This window comes from Takifugu flavidus, chromosome 14, assembly GCF_003711565.1.
Source record: "Takifugu flavidus isolate HTHZ2018 chromosome 14, ASM371156v2, whole genome shotgun sequence".
Lineage (NCBI taxonomy): Eukaryota > Metazoa > Chordata > Actinopteri > Tetraodontiformes > Tetraodontidae > Takifugu > Takifugu flavidus.
The window spans coordinates 9,406,297-9,418,679 of NC_079533.1; the positions used below are offsets into that span (position 1 = coordinate 9,406,297).

A 12,383-nucleotide genomic window follows, 5' to 3' on the forward strand; every position below is an offset into this window, starting at 1 on the left:
TGTTGATTTGGGATTCTTTTGTTAATAGGAGTGACTTTACAAAGAAGGTTTTCCATTTTTGTTTTTGGGGTTCTTCCAGGACAGAAACAAGAGAACAGAGGGTGAGGACATGGAGGAGCCAATGTGCATTTCCTGCGTGTTTTAAAGGAGAAGTCACATTGTCTCCACCTTTTAATGAGACTGTTTGACTTATCTGTGTAACTGCGAAGCTGAGAATGTTGGATAATCTTCTTATTTTTTTAAACAGATCAGTTTAACTCACTTAATCTAATTTAACAGAGATACTGGAACATGCACCTCAAGTGTTTGGCTGAATATTTTTATTTAGCTGTGTATTTAAGACTATTTGTCTTGAAAGTTTTATTCGTAGGATTGTAACAGAGAGAAGCGGGGCCCTATTTTGAGTTGGCTATAGAAGCCAGTGACCCAGACAGCAGTCCCGTGTTTGGGTTATGGTGCATATGTCCGTTGTCCTTGGTGCAACGGCGGATCTCACTCTTGTTTCTGTCTTGACTGTAAAAGTTTGGCCTTTACGCAGATTCTGACAACATCCCTGTGAATCCCGAGTGTGTGAAGCGGCAGCTGCGAGGAGGCGATCCAGCCTGGGTGTTTCTGGCACGGCGGTCGCTCCCGGCGACCCAGTGCAGGGCCGCGATCCCGAGGGTCTGCGTCAAGGCTCCGCGTGGCTGGTGGAACCCTTGGATCTGCATGCACCCCCCCCCCCCCCACACACACACACACACACACTCTGTCCGTACAGTTACAGTAGGTTTGAGCGCTTCTGCAGAGTCTCAGAAAACCAGGCCGGTGTTCTTTTTGCTTCCTTGTGCATCTTCTGCTGAAACAGTTTACACAGTTCCACGGCGCTGACGCGGGCTAACAAGAGCCAGCGTTTAAACCTGGACGCTGCCTTTTGTTTTGTCTGTCAACAGTTGTTACAGTGTTTTTGTTGCGCACCTTCCTGAACACAACTGCCTGCGTGGGGCTTTTGTAAATCACCTCCAGTGATTTAGACGAAGTTTGAGAGGTTTGGGAAAAATAACAGCCCGAGTACAGTTTCAGTGAAGTCATAACAATTTTACTGCTCAAATGAGAAGAGAAAAGAGCCTCTGCCCAGTCTGCATTCCTGCGAGTAAAGGTCCAACATTCAACCACCCCCCCCCCGCCTCTCATCCAGAACTGTACAGGTTCTCACAGCTACAGCAACAGCAGTGAAAAGAAACAGGGAATTTTTTGTTTTGTTTTTCAAAAATGGTGGAAGAAAAGAGTCACTTATATAAATGAAATCAGAATTGCAGCACTGCTGCTTAAATAGGCTCATTTCAAAGAGCTGGACCCCCGTGCCGTCCTATGAAACCTTGAATTCTCACTTTTGCAGGTTTTCCTCTGAGGTCTCAGCCTTGGCGCGCTGCCTCTTAGAAGCCTTGCTTTTTTCTTTGCCTCCCTCTGCTCTCCCACACATTCTTTACTCGCGTTCAGCTCCGTAATTATAATATCATCTCTCTTCAGAATAATAAGAAAGTGGAGTTATCAATGTGAGTGTCTGAAATGTATGTTGGGAGTCCAGAACCTCAACCTGCTGCGAACAGAACCTTTTAATGTCACCGTACCCAAGAAGCCACCCAGCATATGGATCTGAGAGAATTGTGGAAGAAAAGAAGAAAAAAAGCTTAAATGCAGGTGTTAGATGTTACTGTTCTTATCTGGGACCATTCCGTCGTGGCCTTCGTAGAGTGTCCTCCTGCTGGAACAGAATTCAGTCCTTCAAGAGGGCAGCCGAGAAAAAGAGGATATGACCTAACAAGAATCAGGCTCAGCTCATCCTGCTCAGCTGCAAACAGTAATGGACTCAAAGGTTTCTCATTCCTACTTTCCTGAGGTCGTTTCTGTTGCTACAAATCATTAGCTTAATCTCTCCCAACCTACTACATAATGCTGATCCCCCCCCCCCCCCCCCCCCCATTTTTTTCTTTTTACTGGTTTTAATTTGGGTATAAATGGTGATTTTTTTTCCCCCAAAAACACAACAACAGAGGAGTGGCCAACTCTTTGAACAACAACACTATTTTAGCCTCCTTTCTTCTGAAATCAGTGAGCTAAACAGTAAAAATGGCAGACAGATGCTGTGATGGAGGGCTGCAGCTGTCACACACACACACACACACACACACACACACACACACACACACACACACACACACACACACCACACACACACACACACACACACACAACACACACACACACACACACCCACACAGACCACCTCCCTGTGTTAAAGTCGGAGCAGGTTGTTGTGGTGCGCAGGAATGAGGTTTCGTGTGGACCAGATGCAGGAGAACTAATATATTTTGGCGAAGCTTAATGAAAGCTTTTCAGGGGGCAAAAACTTGGAGATGTGATCTGTTAAAAGCCTACAATCAGGTCAGGCTGACACTGCATGAAATGTACTTTTCTGGCAAATAACAGGTTTTAGCGATACACGTACGTATGTTTAAGGTTGCGTTACAGCCGGCAGCTCCGTGGGTCACTGCATCATGGGAGCACCTGCAGCACAGTCAAAACACGGCACACAAATACCCGTTTACCAGTTTGGTCTTAATGTCCACTGTTTGTTCTTAATGTCCAGGCCCTGCGCGCCACAGACGCTCCACTCAGGTGATGGTTGGTGCGTGCAGCGTCTCCGTTCTTTTCATGTCGGGAAAAGTGCTTAATTGAAGTGTAGAGGAAAAAAAGAAGCAGAGCCTTTTCCAGCTGACATCCAATCATCTTTAATGGGATAATTACCAGTCACACGCGCCAGTGACGAGACGGTAACACACTTAAAGCTCAGGGTTCTCCTCACACGGGGTCTCCCGCACCGGAATGAAACCCTTGTTTTATGGCGTTTGTCATTCAGATAAAGGTGGACAGGACTGGAAATCTCTGCCCTCAACCGTGGAGGGTCGATGCCCGGAGGAGGGAAGCAAATAACAAAAGGGAGGGGAAAGGGCTGTTGTTTAAAATCTCAACAACTCACCGCGGAGAAAGTTTAGAGGTCGATGAGGTTGTTTGTCAGGGAGGTCTTACTGTGGCCTAAACCACACAGAATTAAATTACCTTTAACCCAGAGCCTTTGGAATCACTTGAGGAAGCCTTTCTGCTGCTGAATGGGGTCCATGTAGCAATCATACTCCCTCACGACGCACCAACGGGTCTCTGGAGGGCCCTTTCTCACACACGTGGCTCTTTATTCATTTATCTATATTTACGAGGACGCTCTGGTACATTTAAAAGGGTCGGCTGAAGCAAAGTGGAGGTCGTGTCAGCTGACTGTGATCAACAGTTTGATGAGGAATCACACAGTAGGTCCCCATCTGAGGAGCCCACGGAGACGGTTGCCTTGACGCCGCAGCGGGACAACTTTTAGTTATTATTCCTCCATCAGGAAGGTTTGGGAAATGGTTCGCACGGTTGAGATGTGAACCGATTGAGACAGTCGGAATTGGGCGAAGGTTTCAGGCCCTTCGGCGTCCTCGACTCTGGATCAGAGCCAGCTGTAATTTAGCGCATTATAAAAAGAAATGTCACCTCCACAATTGAATTATCTCCCTCAGTGAACATCAATTACAAATGTGGACCCGCGTTTTCAGCTCAGCATATCTGGAATGTTTCTTTCACTTTGTGGCTGCACTTGGGGGGGGGGGGGAGTCTTTATTTCCATTTCTTACAGGATGCTATAAGACTAGAACAGCAACATCTCAGAATAATAATTTATTACATTTTTCTTGTGATGTTTTTGTGCTCCTGCCGACCTCTGACCCCACTGGCCCTCTCAGCTATTGACAGCTTGTTGTAAATGTATTTGGATGATTCTCTGCCCCCCCCCCCCCCCCCCATGAGTCTGGTCCTGCTCAAGGTTTTTCCTGTCAAAGGGGAGTTTTTCCTGCCGCTGTTGCTCGTTGGGGGATTCTGTAAAGCGCCTAGAAACAGTTTTGATTAAAACAGACGCTATATAAAAGAAGATGATTTGATTTGATCATTTATTGATTTGTCATTTGTTTTGGGACCGGACACGTCTGCTCCATAAATCAGGATATTATTTCTGTGCTGAGCCTCTTTTTCTGCAGCTCCATTGTCTCTTTGTACTCACCCAAATCCCCGACACAGTCAAAAACCTCATTCAAATTGAGTCCTGTTTCATGAAACGTGACTCCTCATAATATATAATAATAAGAAAACTCGTAAAAATATTACGAGACCATGTAATCCTTCAGCCATTTTTTCTTTCCACGGCAATTAACCATGTCTCCCAGAAGGATGCTTGGCTTCACCAGACACAAGTCAGGGTGACATTAGGAGTGCAAAACTGACAATGAACAAGGTCACGCTGCACCGCCGAGGGGGGGGGGGCAACGCTGGGGAGGTTTGCTTTTGTGGAACATCAACTTATATGGCAAATTCACTCTATTTCATTCCAATATTGTTAGAAAATGACAGGGGAAATGGAAATGTTAGTCGCCACCAACAGACAGAATCTGTTGGGTGTTGCCACAGGACTGAGGAATGTTAGCGAGAGGTTAGCGGTAGGGGGGGGGGGGCTGGCAGGGAGATACAGCAGCTGCAGGCAGGGATCCAAACTGTCAGAGCAGCCCCTTAGCAGAGACTGGCAGTGAATACACCCTCCCACGGTGCCATCTTCCAAAGAGTACCGACACATCTTGGACAAAGAAGGACCAGGCTGTGACCCGCCCTGACAAAGTCAAGAAAGGTGGGGGACAATCGCAGAGTCTCATCTGGAATCCCCCTCCGTAGGATAAAGCCCCCCGTTCTCAATTATTGGACTCATCAAGACACATTAAGCCAAGCAAGGGATTGGTGGCTTGAGCCCCCAACAGCCTGAGGGTGCTTCTAGGGAGGCACAAGGAGAGAAATGGTCATTTTCTCCACAATACTGGCGGCTGGTGAAAAGCCCCAATCACTCTAATGCACTGTTCTCCTTAATTCATCCTTCTGCATGCAGGTCTGCTGGCCTCAGAGGGTCTGAGTGGAGCACGTCTGTGGCTAATGCACAGCTAATTGAATGCTGAAAGTAGTCTAGGTTGACCACTTTTTTGGTTATAAATTTACTGTAGTATTTCCAACATGCTGCGTTGAGGGGAACAGGAAACTACAGCTTCTATGTCCCCTGATGAAGGAGAAAAAGTGTTTTGTTTTGTTTTGTTGGATTTTTCTCACAGGCAAATGCGACAATCAAATCTCTTTTTAGTGTGGGTGGCAATCAAAAACGTTATGATCAGTTCTCCTCCAAAGAACAGGAACAGTTAATGCAAACAGCAGACGAGGGCAAAAGGTCAACTGCGAAAACAAAGGGATTGAAGGCATTATGACGATTTAAAAAAACAAACAAACTCCAAAACCAGTTTTAGCATGGCAGCAATTTGTGAGGAAAACGGTCTACTCGGCATCTCGTGCGAGTTTGAGTACGAGCGACAGTCGTGACACCTCTGAGTGGGAGAGAGGTGAAAAAGTGACACAATGACGCATCTGACACAGTTATACTGTAAATGAAAAGTCTGTTAGCAGCCATTCAGCTGAGCCATCATTGCCTCAGTCGCCTGAGCCATCATTGCCTCAGTCGCCTGTGCAGTCACATAATCAAGATATCTGAGGTGGGTTCATGCAGATTCATCTGTCAGGATGCTGAGAGAAAGTAGCTGAATCTAAATCTGAAGTATTTATAGCTGCACACAGCCTTTGGAATCACACCCAGGGATGAATGAATATGCCCAACCATGAGCACTTAAGCTGCTGTAGGACAATAATCAGCCTTGACTCCGCGCACGTCCGCGTTGCTCCGTTTAACAGCCATCTCAGTAAATCAGCGCACACTCAACACTTGATGGAAGAGCTAATCAATGGGCCGCCGGATGAAAGCAGAGCCGTTAGCGCTGTCTTCACTCTGGGGATATCAAGAACGATGCATGTAAATGGCCATGGCAAACGATGGCACTAGCTGGGCATTGAACACACGCCTCAGGGATGTCAGGTAACACCCAAAAGTGCTGTGGGGCGCACGCCTCCTCCTCCTCCTCCTGCATTGTTTTAGAGGTCACTCAGGTCAGCCTCAAAACCGTTTCCATGGACTCTGCCTGACTTTGGAGGTAGGTGTAACTACAACTGTGTTTATTAAAAAGGTTAACTTTTCGAAGCATTTTGGTTCATTTGAGGGGAATATATATAGCCGGAAATATATTTTTGTGTCGTAGCAGTTAGTTGTGCACGCTTGGCTGGGCTATCAAGGTACCAAATACAATGAGCACACCGCAGATGTATTTTTTTCGTGCTTTGGCATCTAAATTCATGAATTTGACATTTATTTCTCTGCTTTTTTAATTAAGAAAGTTGTTTATTTAGAAGAAACTTGCTTGGCATTGCCAATTCAATTCAAGCTAATTTCTTCACAGTCACACTGATTATTCATGATATTTATGCGAGATGCGTCATAGTTTGCGTTTTAAAAGGCGGCTGCAGTAATCAGATCAAACACTAGGCGTCACTGTTTCGCGCACAGCGGCTCGGTCTGTCCGCTTTAATTAACGCAGCAGACTTCAAAAGACTTAGAAGGGAATAAAATGCTATATACCAGTGCACATTATCTTTAAAAGGGGTTTATTTATACTTTGTTACATTATTTTAAGTGCAACCAAGCGGCCTGATGTGACATCTACTATAAAAATAAATTAACAGACAAGCGTGGGTGTAAATGCTTGATGGAAGATGAGCAGCTATTTTAAACTGTGCACATATCACCTTCAAGATAAGGCGACTGGAACATGTGTCAGTTTGTTTAAGAGCAGAAAAGTTGCTGAAGAGTCTGACATTGTGAGCAGAACTTTCACTTTTTTTAAGCCATTAAACTACTTGATGTGCAAAAGGTCAGGATCTGCTCTGATAATGAGATCATGTTAGAGGGTTTTTTTGTTTTGTTTTTTCTGGGTGTTTTTACAAAGCCCTCGTTTCTTCTGTGATAATTGGTCAAATGTCAAACAATGTTGACAGACAGGAGCTGGAACCAGAGAATGCTGTCAGGCTGCTGTTTGTCATTAGCGGTCCAATTTGTTCAGGACTATTTCTAAATAGTTTTTCCGTATTATTATCATCATTTGTGTAATAAAAATAAAAATGTGACAACGTTCTGACCATGTGAGCAGGGTTGCACATTACGATGACCCTTAAAAAACCTCTATCAACCAAAGTAAGGCTCAGTTAAGTGTTTTCTAGCTCCGGATGTTCTTCTTCCCCTTGCAGAATCTAAACCTAAAGAATATTCCCAGCCATTGGGATTTTATGCATTTCAAACATTGTTTTCTAAAATGCATGCAAACTCCACCCAAGCTTAGAATGAAACCAAGGAGCCTTTTTCCACTTATATGTGGGCATGATGCCACAAACTCCTCCTGTGTTGTATTGAAATGCCTGAATAGCAACTACGGTGGAAAAGCTGGAACAATAACAGGGTGAAAAGCACTTCCTTTCTGGAAGTCTGAGGCGGAACAATGACTCTGGATCACCCTGGAACAAGGAGTGTATTTTTAGAGTCGACATGACCAACATGTCCCGGAAGATCATCATTTCAGAAAATATCAGTCTTTTTTTTTTTAAATAAGTCTTTTTTAAAGATATGAATGAGTCATTTGGTTAAGGGACAATGGTTTAATGACCTCACATCAGTGTCACCTGCACAGCTATATTCCTGGGTCCTTGCTCTGTTGAGTGATTATTAAATTATCTAGTCAAACGAGTCTCCGGCGAGTCCTTGTCGGTGTTTTTTATGTTCAACCAAGAAAATGTACAACCAATGTAAACACGCTGACCCAGCGCACACGTGTGTGTGCGTACGTGTGTGTGTGTGTGTGTGTGTGTGTGTGGAGTACATTTGATGACTTTATTATGTCTGTTTTAGAGGAGAAACTATTCAGCTTGTTCAATAGCTACAATTAAAGCTGCACCCGAAACCCTCCCTGCATATTTTAGCATTTTCTCATACCTGCAGTCAGTCCAGGTTTGGTGAAAGCCGCGGCTGAATGGAGGGAAGATTCTGGAGGGAGACGGTTTCCGTGCAACAATTTCACACAATAACTCGGCTGCCGAACGTCTGAGTATCAGCCCGAACTCGGCTGCTATGAATCTCTGTCATTTTCCTTTTAGTTGCTCTCTTCTTTCTACAGCTGCTGCTGCATTTTCCATCATATCTACGAAGCCATTTCTGGATTTAATGAAAAAAAGTGCAGACTAAAGACGACCCTCTCAGCCATCAGCGCATGTGTTCTGTAGCCTGTAAATCCAATAAAATAAAATGTGGCGAAAGCTCAACATGTGTGTGACGCCTAAAAGTGTGTTTTCATTATCTGGTGGACACAACTGATGTCTCATTTCCCCTGACAGAAAAAATTAAAGATAGTGAAGGGTTACGCCAAAATGCCATCGCTGCAGCATTTCGTTGCTTTATTTGTTTTATTGTGCAATAACATCCATTTCAGATCAAATCCACAGCAAAATGCTTCCCAGATCCATCACATCAACCCAGAACTGATCCCACGTGTAGGTTTACTGTCCAGAATTGTTATATTGGTGGTGCCTTAAATATTAAATAAACTGAAATGCAGGGAGACTTTGGTGGAATTCTTGGTCATTTTGAGCTGAAATGTTATTTTAAATGGACTGGAAGGGATCGTTATGGAGGTGTGGGTCCTGTGATCTGTGTCAGAGATGCTGCTCTTGGTTGCAGAGCTCTACCACCTCTTACTGGACAAACTGGCTCTGGATTACAAACTGATTGATTTCACACACAAAAAAGAACACGCAGCAGGTCAAAACCCGAACAACCCGGACCTGTTCACGCCAGTTGACCTGGTAGTTGCAGGTTCGACTCGTAGGCGTTCCGTCGAGCTTGTGAAAGGCCGCCGCGTCTGTCCGCGGCGACGGTTGCTGGTCTTGCACAACGTGACGTTTCAGGCAACTTCTGAAAGTGGAAAACTCTTTGACTTTACACTTTTCTGCCGTAAAAATAGGTGTAAAATGTAAATGATTAAAGATGAACCCCAGAAACATTTGTACCAACAATATCACACACACAAACACACACAGAGTCAGAAAGGATGGTGTTAAATTAGTGACAACTGTTGCTGTTACACACATGCATGGCAACATGTTTGCACAGGAAGAGGAAGCCCGGGGTAAGATGATAACTGCCCCGTATGAAGGGTCAGATGGATGATCGGCTCTCTCTGCAGCCCAGAAATGAAACAATATTCATACAAATTCAGCCAAAGGATTCGCCGGACGTAGGAGAGCACGCCGGGGTCGCTCTGGTTCACCCGCGGCTGCGGCGAAAGCCTGATATAAAGAAATTGAGAAGAAGCCCGTTGGAGGAGACAGGTCTCATTCATCAAGTTTAAACCGGAGAGAAAAGTACAAAAGAGGGACAAAAAATTCACACCTCCAGCCCTGAAACTTTTAACACTTTTCGGTTCGATTTAATACGTTCGGTCTTTTACAGTTTCAAAATCAGAGATTTAAAAAAAAAACCACCAAGAAAACGTTAGCTCCTCAGAAAAGGCGGCTTCAGTATTTCCACGGAGAGACGGGACATCACATATGCTAAATGTTCCATTAATGAAGAGGTTTTGGGTTTGAACAAACATAAAAGTGAGAGTTTGCAATATGCAGGCAGCCCATGTGCACGTTCCCCACCCAGAGGGGGCCTTCTCCCCCCTGGTTAGGACCACCACGCACAGAACCTGAGCGCGGAGGTGACGGAGGGTCACAAGGGTCAAAACTGCAGACAAGTGACACCTCACTTGGGGTATTTGACAAACTGACACTCGCGTATAAAGAGTGTCAAGAACAGCTTGTCAAATACACTAAGTGAGGGGCCTGGTCATCAAACGAGGCTCTGTGGGACGATAAAGAAGAAGCAGAAACATGGTCAAAGCTCTCCAACGTGCGCCTGCTTTTTTCTGTCTTACCTTCCAGCCTGCAGCCGGAGCCGCGCTCAGATCTTCTCCTTCTTCTTCGTCAGCAGGACTGAGGCGCTGCTCTCCTCTGCAGCGGTGACAGAGTGTCAGGATGGTCCGTTTGACCACTGAGCCGTGGCGCTGCAAAGAGGAAGTCAAAACAAGAAGATAAGTGCGAAGTTAGCGCTCAGGAAATATGTGGAAATAAAGTGTCAACATGTCACAGTTGTGAAATGCTGCTGAAAGCTCACAGCTCTCCAGATAATAGATTCCACAGATATACACAAAGAATTCTTTATTTTGTCGGGGGGGGGGGGGGTTTTTGCAGAGTTCATGCAGGAGTGTATATTTAGGTTTGTGCCAACTGTTTTATTACTTTTTTTAATTTTTAAGGATTTCTAAAATCAGCCGTTGTGGTTGAGCGACTGTGTCCCACTGCACTTTTATGGAGTGATTCTCTCCTCTTCTACCTGTCAGACACCAGTTTCAGTCTGTCTGGGGAAAGAAAAGTTTCCTCCCTGTCAGCTCTTTAAGATCTCCTTAAATTTCTGAAAACACTCTGCAACTTTGCCGATTTATTGGCGACGAGCAGGACGACCAAATGTGTGAATGTCCTTGTCTTCCAGTTAACCGGTGGGCTCCAGTTCACTCTCAGGAGCCCTCAATGAACAGGCAAACGGGTCCAGCTTCAACTTGAGTCATGCGTTCCAGTGTGAGACCTCAGCCAAAGTCACATGCGGATGAGAAACTCTCCTGAGCCAAATGTTGTCCAGGTGCTGCAGCCAATCAGGGAGCTCCATTAGCAGCACAGAGTCGCACCAGTCGTCCCAGTTCTGACACCTATGGCTTAAAATATTCACGTCTGCTTCCACTGGTGAACAGCTACGGTGCTCAAAACCAAACATTTGGATTCATTTTAAAAAGGCAACAGTGTTATTTTGATTCATAATTACCCTTATATTGTCTTAAAACCCCAAATCCAAGCAATCATTTTGCCCATTCATGCTGAAAATGAACGACCAGTTTAAACGGTTCTTCAACAAGAACCAGTTGAAAGCTTCATTTCAAACAGAACAAAAAGAAGAAGCTCACAAACAATACAATACATCAACTTCCTCACAAAGTCATATTAAATTAGATCACATGCTGCTCCCATTTATAGACGTTTTATTTCTCCTGTAAGAACAAACTACCAACCAACTGCAAAACCAAATGTAGCTTTAGTTGTACATGGCACCTTATCTCATGTCGACACATTTCAGCTTATTATTACCATAAATTTAGAGGAAGTGGGAGATAAAAAAGAACATCAGCTCCCGTTGGTGTTAAGAAAGACGTGGTTGCTTTTTATTTGTCAAGTAACTGACTTCATTGTTGCAACCACTCCTTGAATTACTTGTGACACCTTTCATTTGTTTAGCGAGAGACATATCAAGGAATATAATAGAATAAAAATACTACCTGTCATGTTTTAATGGTTTAAACTGTCATTCCTGCAGAGATGAATCATTTTGAAATGCTGGAGTCATTGCCAGAGGGCTCTTCTTTGAGTTTAAATGCTACATCATTACCAAATTTAGTGGAGCGCTAAGTGTCGCCGAAATAAAACTCAACAGAACTTCATATTTTATTCCTGCTCTGTCCTTACGTAAATGATAAAATACATTTTTTAGCTGATAAACTGCTGTGACCGCTGGTTGTTTACTGCCGAAATAAACAGAAACTATTTATTAAGTGCCCGACGGGCTGCAGCCTGTGTTATACTGCCCCCAAGCGGGGTTGTTGGGAACTGCAGTTGGCATTCAATTTAATTTAGAGTTTGAAAGATTCTTTCATGGATAAAATACACCGAGACAGACGACACACATTTCATAGTAAAAAGAGAAAAAATATATATTATTGATTGTTATTGTTGTTACCACATTATTATATGTTTAACTCCACACAATGACGTGTGACAAGACCGCCATTTGACTCAACTTATCAACCTAAATTTAAGAAAACAGCGTTTAACAAAGCACAGTTAAAAGTTTTCACAAGGCAGATATTTAAGGGAAAAAATATTTTTGAATAATCATTTAAAATATTATTAGAATCACTCAGTTATTAGGTCCAAAAAGTAATTTTTCTATATTAAAAATAAAGTTTCAAATGGAAAGATTTCAGCTTCTCAGATATGAATCATTTTCCTCTTTTGTAACGATAAACTGTAATTGAAACATTTGCAGATGTCATGTTAGCCTTCCTGATCCAGCTTTTTCGTTGTAAGAATCTGATTCCAGAAGTTTTAAATGGTTTCATGTTGTAAAACATGCATTTCCTTTCATTCAGTAGCTATAATAAATCATTTTAAAGAAACATTATGAAACAAATAAAACAACAGAA

The 12,383-nt window shown here is 43.7% G+C and overlaps 1 long non-coding RNA gene across 1 annotated transcript; it reads right to left on the bottom strand.

Moving 5' to 3' along the window:
- Nucleotides 1–8,443: 8,443 nt before the first annotated feature.
- Nucleotides 8,444–11,706, bottom strand: LOC130537458 (uncharacterized). The gene is made up of 2 exons (XR_008953622.1): nucleotides 11,460–11,706; nucleotides 8,444–10,139 (listed from the first exon to the last, which is right to left on the bottom strand). It is a non-coding gene; the product is annotated as an uncharacterized LOC130537458 (long non-coding RNA).
- Nucleotides 11,707–12,383: the final 677 nt, after the last annotated feature.